This window comes from Oncorhynchus masou, chromosome 30, assembly GCF_036934945.1.
Source record: "Oncorhynchus masou masou isolate Uvic2021 chromosome 30, UVic_Omas_1.1, whole genome shotgun sequence".
Lineage (NCBI taxonomy): Eukaryota > Metazoa > Chordata > Actinopteri > Salmoniformes > Salmonidae > Oncorhynchus > Oncorhynchus masou.
Window position 1 is genome coordinate 55,565,749 of NC_088241.1, and position 16,971 is coordinate 55,582,719.

The 16,971-nt window shown below is 42.8% G+C and overlaps 1 pseudogene; it reads right to left on the minus strand.

Moving 5' to 3' along the window:
* Positions 1-16,971, minus strand: part of LOC135521669 (vascular endothelial growth factor receptor 1-like) — a 137,164-nt pseudogene that overhangs the window by 40,935 nt on the left and 79,258 nt on the right.

The window sequence follows — 16,971 nt, forward strand, 5'->3', positions numbered from 1 at the left end:
CACTCCATCACTCTCCTTCTTGGTCAAATAGCCCTTACACAGCCTGGAGGTGTGTTTTGGGTCATTGTCCTGTTGAAAAACAGATGAAAGTCCCACTAAGCCCAAACCAGATGCGATGGCCTATCACTGCAGAATGCTGTGGCAGCCATGCTGGTCGTGTGTCTTGATTTCTAAATAAATCAGCGATGGTGTCGCCAGCAAAGCACCCCCACACAATCACACCTCCTCCTCCGTGCTTCACGGTGGGAACCACACATGCAAAGATCATCTGTTCATCTAGTCTGTGTCTCACAAAGACACGGCGGCTGGAACCAAAAATCTCAAATTTAGACTCAGACCAAACAGATTTCCACCGGTCTAATGTCCATTGCTTGTGTTTCTTTGCCCAGGCTAGTCTCTTCTTCTTATTGGTGTCCTTTAGTAGTGGTTTCTTTGCAGCAATTCAAACATGAAGGCCTGATTCACAGTCTCTGAACAGTTGATGTTGAGATGTGTCTGTTACTTGAACTGTGAAGCATTTATTTGTGCTGCAATTTCTGAGGCTGGTAACTCTAGTGAACTTGTCCTCTGCAGCAGAGGTAACTCTGGGTCTTCCTTTCCTGTGACAGTCCTCATGAGAGCCAGTTTCATCATAGCGCTTGATGGGTTTTGCGACTGCACTTGAAGAAACTTTTTTCCGGATTGACTGACCTTCATGTCTTAAAGTAATGATGGACTGTCATTTCTCTTTGCTTGTTTCGAGCTGTCCTTGCCATAATATGGACTTGGTCTTTTACCAAATAGGGTTATCTTCTGTTTACCACCCTTACCTTTTCCCAACACAACTGATTAGATGAAATACATTAACAAAAATTCATTCCACAAATAAACTTTTAACAAGGCACACCTGTTAATTTAAATGCGTTCCAGATGACTACCTCATGAAGCTGGTTGAGAGAATGCCAAGAGTGTGCAAAGGGTGGCTAATATATAAAATATATTTTGATTTGTTTAAACACTTTTTGGTTACAACATAATTCCATATGTGTTATTTCATTGTTTTGATGTCTTCACTATTATTCTACAATGTAGATAATAGTAAAAATAAAGGAAAACCTTTGAATGAGATGGGGTGTCCAAACGTTTGACTGCTACTGTACATATATTGATTTAATGATCATTGACCGCAATTGAGCCTACATTTTTCTGCAGCCTTCCTTGACATAATCTCATGAGGTTAACATATTGTAAATAAATAGCTAAAACACTAATCCATAGTTTCCAATGAATAAATTCTTCCAGCATACAAGTGTGTAGGAACATCATGGTCATCATCAGGGAATGATGGAGTGATATAGACAGGGAATGATGGGGTGATATAGACAGGGAATGATGGAGTTATATAGACAGGGAAAAGGGAATGATGGAGTTATATAGACAGGGAAAAGGGAATGATGGAGTGATATAGACAGGGAAAAGGGAATGATGGAGTTATATAGACAGGGAAAAGGGAATGATGGAGTTATATAGACAGGGAAAAGGGAATGATGGAGTGATATAGACAGGGAATGATGGAGTGATATAGACAGGGAAAGGGGAATGATGGAGTGATATAGACAGGGAAAAGGGAATGATGGAGTGATGTAGACAGGCAAAGGGGAATGATGGAGTGATATAGACAGGGAATGATGGAGTGATATAGACAGGGAATGATGGGGTGATATAGACAGGGAATGATGGAGTGATATAGACAGGGAAAAGGGAATGATGGAGTGATATAGACAGGGATGGTGGAGTGATATAGACAGGGAAAAGGGAATGATGGAGTGATATAGACAGGGAAAAGGGAATGATGGAGTTATATAGACAGGGAAAAGGGAATGATGGAGTGATATAGACAGGGAAAAGGGAATGATGGAGTTATATAGACAGGGAAAAGGGAATGATGGAGTGATATAGACAGGGAATGATGGAGTGATATAGACAGGGAAAGGGGAATGATGGAGTGATAAAGACAGGGAAAAGGGAATGATGGAGTGATGTAGACAGGCAAAGGGGAATGATGGAGTGATATAGACAGGGAATGATGGAGTGATATAGACAGGGAAAGGGGAATGATGGAGTGATAAAGACAGGGAAAAGGGAATGATGGAGTGATGTAGACAGGCAAAGGGGAATGATGGAGTGATATAGACAGGGAAAAGGGAATGATGGAGTGATAAAGACAGGGAAAAGGGAATGATGGAGTGATGTAGACAGACAAAGGGGAAAGATGGAGTGATATAGACAGGGAAAGGGGAATGATGGAGTGATATAGACAGGGAAAGGGAATGATGGAGTGATATAGACAGGGAAAAGGGAATGATGGAGTGATATAGACAGGGAAAGGGGAATGATGGAGTGATATAGACAGGGAAAAGGTAATGATGGAGTGATATAGACAGGGAAAGGGGAAGGATGGAGTGATATAGACAGGGAATGATGGAGTGATGTAGACAGGTAAAGGGGAATGATGGAGTGATATAGACAGGTAAAGGGGAATGATGGAGTGATAAAGACAGGGAAAGGGGAATGATGGAGTGATAAAGACAGGGAAAGGGGAATGATGGAGTGATATAGACAGGGAAAGGGGAATGATGGAGTGATATAGACAGGTAAAGGGGAATGATGGAGTGATAAAGACAGGGAAAGGGGAATGATGGAGTGATATAGACAGGGAAAAGGTAATGATGGAGTGATATAGACAGGCAAAGGGGAATGATGGAGTGATATAGACAGGTAAAGGGGAATGATGGAGTGATAAAGACAGGGAAAGGGGAATGATGGAGTGATATAGACAGGGAAAAGGGAATGATGGAGTGATATAGACAGGCAAAGGGGAATGATGGAGTGATATAGACAGGTAAAGGGGAATGATGGAGTGATATAGACAGGGAAAGGGGAATGATGGAGTGATATAGACAGGGAATGATGGAGTGATATAGACAGGGAAAAGGGAATGATGGAGGAATGATGGAGTCATATAGACAGGGAAAGGGGAATGATGGAGTGATATAGACAGGGAAAGGGGAATGATGGAGTGATATAGACAGGGAAAAGGTAATGATGGAGTGATATAGACAGGGAAAGGGAATGATGGAGTGATATAGACAGGTAAAGGGGAATGATGGAGTGATAAAGACAGGGAAAGGGGAATGATGGAGTGATATAGACAGGGAAATTGGAATGATGGAGTGATATAGACAGGGAATGATGGAGTGATATAGACAGGGAAAAGGGAATGATGGAGTGATATAGACAGGGAAATGGAGTGATATGATGGAAAGGGGAATGATGGAGTGATATAGACAGGGAAAGGGGAATGATGGAGTGATATAGACAGGGAAAGGGAATGATGGAGTGATATAGACAGGGAAAAGGGAATGATGGAGATGGAGTGATGATATAGAGGACAGGGAAAAGGGAATGATGGAGTGATATAGACAGGGAATGATGGAGTGATATAGACAGGGAATGATGGAGTGATATAGACAGGTAAAGGGGAATGATGGAGTGATATAGACAGGGAAAAGGGAATGATGGAGTGATATAGACAGGGAATGATGGAGTGATATAGACAGGGAAAAGGGAATGATGGAGTGATATAGACAGGGAAAAGGGAATGATGGAGTGATATAGACAGGGAATGATGGAGTGATATAGACAGGAAAAGGGAATGATGGAGTGATATAGACAGGGAAAAGGGAATGGAGTGATATAGACAGGAAAAGGGAATGATGGAGTGATATAGACAGGGAAAGGGGAATGATGGAGTGATATAGACAGGAAAAGGAATGATGGAGTGATATAGACAGGGAAAGGGGAATGATGGAGTGATATAGACAGGAAAAGGGAATGATGGAGTGATATAGACAGGGAAAGGGGAATGATGGAGTGATATAGACAGGGAAAGGGAATGATGGAGTGATATAGACAGGAAAAGGGAATGATGGAGTGATATAGACAGGGAAAGGGAATGATGGAGTGATATAGACAGGAAAGGGGAATGATGGAGTGATATAGACAGGGAAAGGGGAATGATGGAGTGATATAGACAGGAAAAGGGGAATGATGGAGTGATATAGACAGGGAAAGGGGAATGATGGAGTGATATAGACAGGGAAAGGGGAATGATGGAGTGAGACAGGGAAAGGGGGAATGATGGAGTGATATAGACAGGAAAGGGAATGAATGATGGAGTGATATAGACAGGGAAAGGGGAATGATGGAGTGATATAGACAGGGAAAGGGGAATGATGGAGTGATATAGACAGGGAAAGGGAATGATGGAGTGATATAGACAGGGAAAGGGAATGATGGAGTGATATAGACAGGAAAGGGAATGATGGAGTGATATAGACAGGGAAAAGGGAATGATGGAGTGATATAGACAGGGAAAGGGGAATGATGGAGTGATATAGACAGGGAAAGGGAATGATGGAGTGATATAGACAGGAAAGGGAATGATGGAGTGATATAGACAGGGAAAGGGAATGATGGAGTGATATAGACAGGGAAAAGGGAATGATGGAGTGATATAGACAGGGAAAGGGGAATGATGGAGTGATATAGACAGGGAAAAGGGAATGATGGAGTGATATAGACAGGGAATGATGGAGTGGACAGGGAAGGGAATGATGGAGTGATATAGACAGGAAAGGGGAATGATGGAGTGATATAGACAGGGAAAGGGGAATGATGGAGTGATATAGACAGGGAAAAGGGAATGATGGAGTGATATAGACAGGGAATGATGGAGTGATATAGACAGGGAAAAGGGAATGATGGAGTGATATAGACAGGGAAAAGGGAATGATGGAGTGATATAGACAGGGAAAAGGGAATGATGGAGTGATATAGACAGGGAAAGGGGAATGATGGAGTGATATAGACAGGGAAAAGGGAATGATGGAGTGATATAGACAGGGAAAGGGAATGATGGAGTGATATAGACAGGAAAAGGGAATGATGGAGTGATATAGACAGGTAAAGGGGAATGATGGGAAAGGGAATGATGGAGTGATATAAAAGGGAATGATGGAGTGATATAGACAGGGAAAAGGGAATGATGGAGTGATATAGACAGGGAAAAGGGAATGATGGAGTGATATAGACAGGGAAAAGGGAATGATGGAGTGATATAGACAGGGAAATGGGGAATGATGGAGTGATATAGACAGGGAATGATGGAGTGATATAGACAGGAAAAGGGAATGATGGAGTGATATAGACAGGCAAAGGGGAATGATGGAGTGAATAGACAGGTAAAGGGGAATGATGGAGTGATATAGACAGGGAAAGGGGAATGATGGAGTGATATAGACAGGGAAATGGGGAATGATGGAGTGATATAGGGAATGATGGAGTGATATAGACAGGGAAAGGGAATGATGGAGTGATATAGACAGGAAAGGGGAATGATGGGTGAAAGGGGAATGATGGAGTGATATAGACAGGGAAAGGGGAATGATGGAGTGATATAGACAGGGAAAGGGGAATGATGGAGTGATATAGACAGGGAAAGGGAATGATGGAGTGATATAGACAGGAAAGGGAATGATGGAGTGATATAGACAGGTAAAGGGGAATGATGGAGTGATATAGACAGGGAAAGGGGAATGATGGAGTGATATAGACAGGGGAATGATGGAATGATGGATATAGACAGGGAAAGGGAATGATGGAGTGATATAGACAGGGAAAGGGGAATGATGGAGTGATATAGACAGGGAAAGGGGAATGATGGAGTGAGGGAAAGGAATGATGGAGTGATAAGGGAATGATGGAGTGATATAGACAGGGAATGATGGAGGATATAGACAGGGGGGAATGATGGAGTGATATAGACAGGTAAAGGGGAATGATGGAGTGATATAGACAGGGAAAGGGGAATGATGGAGTGATATAGACAGGGAAAGGGGAATGATGGAGTGATATAGACAGGGAAAGGGGAATGATGGAGTGATATAGACAGGGAAAGGGGAATGATGGAGTGATATAGACAGGGAAAGGGGAATGATGGAGTGATATAGACAGGGAAAGGGAATGATGGAGTGATATAGACAGGGAAAGGGGATATGATGGAATGATGATATAGACAGGGAAAAGGGAATGATGGAGTGATATAGACAGGGAAAAGGGAATGATGGAGTGATATAGACATGGGGATAAAGGGAATGATGGAGTGATATAGACAGGGAAAAGGGAATGATGGAGTGATATAGACAGTGATATAAGGGAATGATGGAGTGATATAGACAGGTAAAGGGAATGATGGAGTGATATAGACAGGGAAAAGGGAATGATGGAGTGATATAGACAGGAAAGGGAATGATGGAGTGATATAGACAGGAAAGGGAATGATGGAGTGATATAGACAGGGAATGATGGAGTGATATAGACAGGGAATGATGGAGTGATATAGACAGGAAAGGGAATGATGGAGAGTGATATAGACAGGGAAAGGGAATGATGGAGGATATAGATGGAAAAGGGAATGATGGAGTGATATAGACAGGGAATGATGGAGGATATAGACAGGGAATGATGGAGTGATATAGACAGGTGAAAGGGAATGATGGAGTGATATAGACAGGGAAAAGGGAATGATGGAGTGATATAGACAGGGAAAGGGGAATGATGGAGTGATATAGACAGGGAAAGGGGAATGATGGAGTGATATAGACAGGGAAAAGGGAATGATGGAGTGATATAGACAGGGAAAGGGAATGATGGAGTGATATAGACAGGGAAAGGGAATGATGGAGTGATATAGACAGGGGGAATGATGGGGAAAGACAGGGAATGATGGAGTGATATAGACAGGGAAAAGGGAATGATGGAGTGATATAGACAGGGAATGATGGAGTGATATAGACAGGGAATGATGGAGTGATATAGACAGGGAATGATGGAGTGATATAGACAGGGAAAGGGGAATGATGGAGTGATATAGACAGGGAAAAGGGAATGATGGAGTGATATAGACAGGGAATGATGGAGTGATATAGACAGGGAAAGGGAATGATGGAGTGATATAGACAGGGAAAGGGGAATGATGGAGTGATATAGACAGGGAAAAGGGAATGATGGAGTGATATAGACAGGGAAAGGGGAATGATGGAGTGATATAGACAGGGAAAGGGGAATGATGGAGTGATATAGACAGGGAAAAGGGAATGATGGAGTGATATAGACAGGGAAAGGGGAATGATGGAGTGATATAGACAGGGAATGATGGAGTGATATAGACAGGGAAAGGGAATGATGGAGTGATATAGACAGGGGGAATGATGGAGTGATATAGACAGGGAAAAGGGAATGATGGAGTGATATAGGGGAATGATGGAGTGATATAGACAGGTAAAGGGGAATGATGGAGTGATATAGACAGGGAAAGGGGAATGATGGAGTGATATAGACAGGGAAAGGGAATGATGGAGTGATATAGACAGGGAAAAGGGAATGATGGAGTGATATAGACAGGTAAAGGGGAATGATGGAGTGATATAGACAGGGAAAGGGAATGATGGAGTGATATAGACAGGGAAAGGGGAATGATGGAGTGATATAGACAGGGAAAAGGGAATGATGGAGTGATATAGACAGGAAAAGGGAATGATGGAGTGATATAGACAGGGAAAGGGAATGATGGAGTGATATAGACAGGGAATGAAAGGGAATGATGGAGTGATATAGACAGGAAAGGGGAATGATGGAGTGATATAGACAGGGAATGATGGAGGATAAGGGAAAAGGGAATGATGGAGTGATATAGACAGGGAAAGGGGAATGATGGAGTGATATAGACAGGGAAAGGGGAATGATGGAGTGATATAGACAGGGGAAAGGGAATGATGGAGTGATATAGACAGGAAAGGGAATGATGGAGGATATAGACAGGGAAAGGGAATGATGGAGTGATATAGACAGGTAAAGGGAATGATGGAGTGATATAGACAGGGAAAGGGGAATGATGGAGTGATATAGAAAGGGAATGATGGAGTGATATATAGACAGGGAAAGGGGAATGATGGAGTGATATAGACAGGGAATGATGGAGGATAAGAAAGGGAATGATGGAGTGATATAGACAGGGAATGATGGAGTGATATAGACAGGGAAAAGGGAATGATGGAGTGATATAGACAGGGAAAGGGAATGATGGAGTGATATAGACAGGGAAAGGGGAATGATGGAGTGATATAGACAGGGACAGGGGAATGATGGAGTGATATAGACAGGGAAAGGGAATGATGGGGATATAGACAGGGAATGATGGAGTGATATAGACAGGGAAAGGGGAATGATGGAGTGATATAGACAGGGAAAAGGGAATGATGGAGTGATATAGACAGGGAAAAGGGAATGATGGAGGGAAAGGGGAATGATGGAGTGATATAGACAGGGAAAGGGGAATGATGGAGTGATATAGACAGGGAAAGGGAATGATGGAGTGATATAGACAGGGAAAGGGGAATGATGGAGTGATATAGACAGGAAAGGGAATGATGGAGTGATATAGACAGGGAAAGGGAATGATGGAGTGATATAGACAGGGAAAAGGGAATGATGGAGGATATAGACAGGAATGAAAGGGAATGATGGAGTGATATAGACAGGGAAAGGGAATGATGGAGTGATATAGACAGGGAAAAGGGAATGATGGAGTGATATAGACAGGGAAAGGGGAATGATGGAGTGATATAGACAGGGAAAAGGGAATGATGGAGTGATATAGACAGGGAAATGGGGAATGATGGAAAGGGAATGATGGAGTGATATAGGGAATGATGGAGGATATAGAAGGGAATGATGGAGTGATATAGACAGGGAAAGGGGAATGATGGAGTGATATAGACAGGGAAAGGGGAATGATGGAGTGATATAGACAGGGAAAAGGGAATGATGGAGTGATATAGACAGGAAAAGGGAATGATGGAGTGATATAGACGGGGAATGATGGAGGATATAGACAGGGAAATGGATGGATGATGGAGTGATATAGACAGGGAAAAGGGAATGATGGAGTGATATAGACAGGGAAAGGGAATGATGGAGTGATATAGACAGGGAAAGGGGAATGATGGAGTGATATAGACAGGGGAAAGGGAATGATGGAGTGATATAGACAGGTAAAGGGAATGATGGAGTGATATAGACAGGGAAAAGGGAATGATGGAGTGATATAGACAGGGAAAGGGAATGATGGAGTGATATAGACAGGGAAAAGGGAATGATGGAGTGATATAGACAGGGAATGATGGAGTGATATAGACAGGGAAATGGGGAATGATGGAGTGATATAGACAGGGAAAGGGGAATGATGGAGTGATATAGACAGGGAAAGGGGAATGATGGAGTGATATAGACAGGGAAAAGGGAATGATGGAGTGATATAGACAGGGAATGATGATATAGACAGGGAAAGGGGAATGATGGAGTGATATAGACAGGGAATGATGGGGATAAGGGGAATGATGGAGTGATATAGACAGGTAAAGGGGGAATGATGGAGTGATATAGACAGGGAAAGGGGAATGATGGAGTGATATAGACAGGGAAAAGGGAATGATGGAGTGATATAGACAGGGAATGATGGAGTGATATAGACGGGGAATGATGGAGTGATATAGACAGGGAATGATGGAGTGATATAGACGGGGAATGATGGAGTGATATAGACAGGTAAAGGGGAATGATGGAGTGATATAGACAGGGAAAGGGGAATGATGGAGTGATATAGACAGGGAAAGGGGAATGATGGAGTGATATAGACAGGGAAAGGGAATGATGGAGTGATATAGACAGGGAAAGGGAATGATGGAGGATATAGAAAAGGGAATGATGGAGTGATATAGACAGGGAAAAGGGAATGATGGAGTGATATAGACAGGGAAAAGGGAATGATGGAGTGATATAGACAGGGAAAGGGGAATGATGGAGTGATATAGACAGGGAAAGGGGAATGATGGAGTGATATAGACAGGGAATGATGGAGTGATATAGACAGGGAAAAGGGAATGATGGAGTGATGTAGACAGGCAAAGGGGAATGATGGAGTGATATAGACAGGTAAAGGGGAATGATGGAGTGATATAGACAGGGAAAGGGAATGATGGAGTGATATAGACAGGGATGGAGTGAAAGGGAATGATGGAGTGATATAGACAGGTAAAGGGAATGATGGAGTGATATAGACAGGGAAAGGGGAATGATGGAGTGATATAGACAGGGAAAAGGGAATGATGGAGTGATATAGACAGGGAAAAGGGAATGATGGAGTGATATAGATAAAGGGGAATGATGGAGTGATATAGACAGGGAAAGGGGAATGATGGAGTGATATAGACAGGGAAAAGGGAATGATGGAGTGATATAGACAGGGAAAGGGGAATGATGGAGTGATATAGACAGGGAAAGGGGAATGATGGAGTGATATAGATGGAGGGAATGATGGAGTGATATAGACAGGGAAAAGGGAATGATGGAGTGATATAGACAGGAAAAGGGAATGATGGAGTGATATAGACAGGGAAAGGGGAATGATGGAGTGATATAGACAGGGAAAAGGGAATGATGGAGTGATATAGACAGGGAAAAGGGGAATGATGGAGTGATATAGACAGGTAAAGGGAATGATGGAGTGATATAGACAGGGAAAGGGATGATGGAGTGATATAGACAGGGAATGATGGAGTGATATAGACAGGGAAAAGGGAATGATGGAGTGATATAGAAAGGGGAATGATGGAGGATATAGACAGGTAAAGGGAATGATGGAGTGATATAGACAGGGAAAGGGGAATGATGGAGTGATATAGACAGGGAAAGGGGAATGATGGAGTGATATAGAGGGAAAAGGGAATGATGGAGTGATATAGACAGGGAAAGGGGAATGATGGAGTGATATAGACAGGAAAAGGGAATGATGGAGTGATATAGACAGGGAAAAGGGAATGATGGAGTGATATAGACAGGGAAAAGGGAATGATGGAGTGATATAGACAGGGAAAGGGGAATGATGGAGTGATATAGACAGGGAAAGGGGAATGATGGAGTGATATAGACAGGGAATGATGGAGTGATATAGACAGGTAAAGGGGAATGATGGAGTGATATAGACAGGGAAAGGGGAATGATGGAGTGATATAGACAGGGAATGATGGAGTGATATAGACAGGGAAAGGGGAATGATGGAGTGATATAGACAGGGAAAGGGGAATGATGGAGTGATATAGACAGGGAATGAGGGAATGATGGAGTGATATAGACAGGGAAAGGGGAATGATGGAGTGATATAGACAGGGAATGATGGAGTGATATAGAAAGGGAATGATGGAGTGATATAGACAGGGAATGATGGAGTGATATAGACAGGGAAAAGGGAATGATGGAGTGATATAGACAGGGAATGATGGAGTGATAGACAGGGAAAGGGGAATGATGGAGTGATATAGACAGGGAAAGGGGAATGATGGAGTGATATAGACAGGGAAAGCGGAATGATGGAGTGATATAGACAGGGAAAAGGGAATGATGGAGTGATATAGACAGGGAAAAGGGAATGATGGAGTGATATAGACAGGGAAAAGGGAATGATGGAGTGATATAGACAGGCAAAGGGAATGATGGAGTGATATAGACAGGGAAAGGGAATGATGGAGTGATATAGACAGGGAATGATGGAGTGATATAGACAGGGAAAAGGGAATGATGGAGTGATATAGACAGGTAAAGGGGAATGATGGAGTGATATAGACAGGGAAAGGGGAATGATGGAGTGATATAGACAGGGAAAAGGGAATGATGGAGTGATATAGACAGGGAATGATGGAGTGATATAGACAGGGAAAGGGGAATGATGGAGTGATATAGACAGGGAATGATGGAGTGATATAGACAGGGAATGATGGAGTGATATAGACAGGTAAAGGGGAATGATGGAGTGATATAGACAGGGAAAGGGGAATGATGGAGTGATATAGACAGGGAAAAGGGAATGATGGAGTGATATAGACAGGGAATGATGGAGTGATATAGACGGGGAATGATGGAGTGATATAGACGGGGAATGATGGAGTGATATAGACGGGGAATGATGGAGTGATATAGACAGGTAAAGGGGAATGATGGAGTGATATAGACAGGTAAAGGGGAATGATGGAGTGATATAGACAGGGAAAGGGGAATGATGGAGTGATATAGACAGGGAAAGGGGAATGATGGAGTGATATAGACAGGGAAAGGGAATGATGGAGTGATATAGACAGGGAAAAGGGAATGATGGAGTGATATAGACAGGGAAAGGGAATGATGGAGTGATATAGACAGGGAAAGGGGAATGATGGAGTGATATAGACAGGGAATGATGGAGTGATATAGACAGGGAATGATGGAGTGATATAGACAGGGAATGATGGAGTGATATAGACAGGCAAAGGGGAATGATGGAGTGATATAGACAGGTAAAGGGGAATGATGGAGTGATATAGACAGGGAAAGGGGAATGATGGAGTGATATAGACAGGGAATGATGGAGTGATATAGACAGGTAAAGGGGAATGATGGAGTGATGTAGACAGGCAAAGGGGAATGATGGAGTGATATAGACAGGGAATGATGGAGTGATATAGACAGGGAAAAGGGAATGATGGAGTGATATAGACAGGTAAAGGGGAATGATGGAGTGATATAGACAGGGAAAGGGGAATGATGGAGTGATATAGACAGGTAACGGGGAATGATGGAGTGATATAGACAGGTAAAGGGGAATGATGGAGTGATATAGACAGGGAAAAGGGAATGATGGAGTGATATAGACAGGGAAAAGGGAATGATGGAGTGATATAGACAGGGAAAGGGGAATGATGGAGTGATATAGACAGGGAAAAGGGAATGATGGAGTGATAGACAGGGAAAAGGGAATGATGGAGTGATATAGACAGGGAAAAGGGAATGATGGAGTGATATAGACAGGGAAAGGGGAATGATGGAGTGATATAGACAGGGAAAAGGGATTGATGGAGTGATATAGACAGGTAAAGGGGAATGATGGAGTGATAAAGACAGGGAAAGGGGAATGATGGAGTGATATAGACAGGGAAAAGGGAATGATGGAGTGATATAGACAGGGAAAAGGGAATGATGGAGTGATATAGACAGGGAAAAGGGAATGATGGAGTGATATAGACAGGGAAAAGGGAATGATGGAGTGATATAGACAGGGAAAAGGGAATGATGGAGTGATATAGATAAAGGGGAATGATGGAGTGATAAAGGGAATGATGGAGTGATATAGACAGGGAAAAGGGAATGATGGAGTGATATAGACAGGGAAAAGGGAATGATGGAGTGATATAGACAGGGAAAGGGGAATGATGGAGTGATATAGACAGGGAAAAGGGAATGATGGAGTGATGTAGACAGGGAAAAGGGATTGATGGAGTGATATAGACAGGGAATGATGGAGTGATATAGACAGGGAAAGGGGAATGATGGAGTGATATAGACAGGGAAAGGGAATGATGGAGTGATATAGACAGGAAAGGGGAATGAAGTGATATAGGGAATGATGGAGTGATATAGACAGGGAAAAGGGAATGATGGAGTGATATAGACAGGGAAAAGGGATTGATGGAGTGATATAGACAGGGAATGATGGAGTGATATAGACAGGGAAAAGGGAATGATGGAGTGATATAGACAGGGAAAAGGGAATGATGGAGTGATATAGACAAGGAAAAGGGAATGATGGAGTGATATAGACAGGGAAAAGGGATTGATGGAGTGATATAGACAGGGAATGATGGAGTGATATAGACAGGGAAAAGGGAATGATGGAGTGATATAGACAGGGAAAAGGGAATGGTGGAGTGATATAGACAATGAAAAGGGAATGATGGAGAAAGGGATTGATGGAGTGATATAGACAGGGAATGATGGAGTGATATAGACAGGGAAAAGGGAATGATGGAGTGATATAGACAGGGAAAGGGGAATGATGGAGTGATATAGACAGGGAAAAGGGATTGATGGAGTGATATAGACAGGGAATGATGGAGTGATGTAGACAGGGAAAAGGGAATGATGGAGTGATATAGACAGGGAATGATGGAGTGATATAGACAGGAAAAAGGGAATGATGGAGTGATATAGACAGGGAATGATGGAGTGATATAGACAGGGAAAGGGGAATGATGGAGTGATATAGACAGGGAAAGCGGAATGATGGAGTGATATAGACAGGGAATATGGAGTGACAGGACAGGTAAAGGGGAATGATGGAGTGATATAGACAGGTAAAGGGAATGATGGAGTGATATAGACAGGGAATGATGGAGTGATATAGACAGGTAAAGGGAATGATGGAGTGATATAGACAGGGAATGATGGAGTGATATAGACAGGTAAAGGGATGAATGATGGAGTGATATAGACAGGTAAAGGGAATGATGGAGTGATATAGACAGGGAAAGGGGAATGATGGAGTGATATAGACAGGGAATGATGGAGTGATATAGACAGGTAAAGGGGAATGATGGAGTGATATAGACAGGTAAAGGGGAATGATGGAGTGATAGAGACAGGGAAAGGGGAATGATGGAGTCATATAGAAAGGGAATGATGGAGTGATATAGACAGGGAAAGGGGAATGATGGAGTGATATAGACAGGGAATGATGGAGTGATATAGAAAGGGAATGATGGAGTGATATAGACAGGGAATGATGGAGTGATATAGACAGGGAAAAGGGAATGATGGAGTGATATAGACAGGGAATGATGGAGTGATATAGACAGGTAAAGGGGAATGATGGAGTGATATAGACAGGGACAGGGGAATGATGGAGTGATATAGACAGGGAAAGGGGAATGATGGAGTGATATAGACAGGGAATGATGGAGTGATATAGACAGGTAAAGGGGAATGATGGAGTGATAAAGACAGGGAAAAGGGAATGATGGAGTGATGTAGACAGGCAAAGGGGAATGATGGAGTGATATAGACAGGGAAAGGGGAATGATGGAGTGATATAGACAGGGAAAGGGGAATGCTGGAGTGATATAGAAGAGGGAAAGGGGAATGATGGAGTGATATAGACAGGGAATGATGGAGTGATATAGACAGGTAAAGGGGAATGCTGGAGTGATATAGACAGGGAAAGGGGAATGATGGAGTGATATAGACAGGGAATGATGGAGTGATATAGACAGGTAAAGGGGAATGATGGAGTGATAGAGACAGGGAAAGGGGAATGATGGAGTCATAGAAAGGGAATGATGGAGTGATATATAGACAGGGAAAGGGGAATGATGGAGTGATATAGACAGGGAATGATGGAGTGATATAGAAAGGGAATGATGGAGTGATATAGACAGGGAAAAGGGAATGATGGAGTGATATAGACAGGGAAAAGGGAATGATGATATAGTGATATAGACAGGGATTGATGGAAGACAGGGAATGATGGAGTGATATAGACAGGGAAAAGGGAATGATGGAGTGATATAGACAGGGAAAGGGAATGATGGAGTGATATAGACAGGGAAAAGGGAATGATGGAGTGATATAGACAGGGAAAGGGGAATGATGGAGTGATATAGACAGGAAAGGGGAATGATGGGATAGACAGGGAATGATGGATAGACAGGGAAAAGGGAATGATGGAGTGATATAGACAGGGAATGATGGAGGATATAGACAGGGAAAAGGGATGATGATGGAATGATGGAGTGATATAGACAGGGAAGGGGAATGATGGAGTGATATAGACAGGGAAAGGGAATGATGGAGGATATAGACAGGGAATGATGGAGTGATATAGACAGGTAAAGGGAATGATGGAGTGATATAGATAAAGGGAATGATGGAGTGATATAGACAGGGAAAGGGAATGATGGAGTGATATAGACAGGTAAAGGGGAATGATGGAGGATATAAAGGGAATGATGGAGTGATATAGACAGGGAAAGGGAATGATGGAGTGATATAGACAGGGAAAGGGAATGATGGAGGGAGGTAAAGGGAATGATGGAGTGATATAGACAGGAAAGGGGAATGATGGAGTGATATAGACAGGGAAAGGGGGAATGATGGAGTGATATAGACAGGGAAAAGGAGGGAATGATGGAGTGATATAGACAGGGAAAAGGGAATGATGGAGTGATATAGACAGGGAAAGGGGAATGATGGAGTGATATAGACAGGGAAAGGGGAATGATGGAGTGATATAGGAATGATGGAGTGATATAGACAGGAAAAAGGGAATGATGGAGTGATATAGACAGGGAAAGGGGAATGATGGAGTGATATAGACAGGGAAAAGGGAATGATGGAGTGATATAGACAGGGAATGATGGAGGGATATGATGGAGATGAGTGATGATGGAGTGATAGTAGACAGGGAAAGGGGAATGATGGAGTGATATAGACAGGAAAGGGAATGATGGAGTGATATAGACAGGGAATGATGGAGGAATAGGGGAATGATGGAGTGATATAGACAGGGAAAAAGGGAAAAGGGGAATGATGGAGTGATATAGACAGGGAAAGGGGAATGATGATGATATAGACAGGGAAAGGGAATGATGGAGTGATATAGACAGGGAAAGGGAATGATGGAGTGATATAGACAGGGAAAGGGAATGATGGAGTGATATAGACAGGGAAAGGGAATGATGGAGTGATATAGACAGGTAAAGGGAATGATGGAGTGATATAGACAGGGAAAGGGGAATGATGGAGTGATATAGACAGGGAATGATGGAGTGATATAGACAGGTAAAGGGGAATGATGGAGTGATGTAGACAGGCAAAGGGGAATGATGGAGTGATATAGACAGGGAAAGGGGAATGATGGAGTGATATAGACAGGGAATGATGGAGTGATATAGACAGGGAAAGGGGAATGATGGGGATAAGACAGGGAATGATGGAGTGATACAGAAAAAG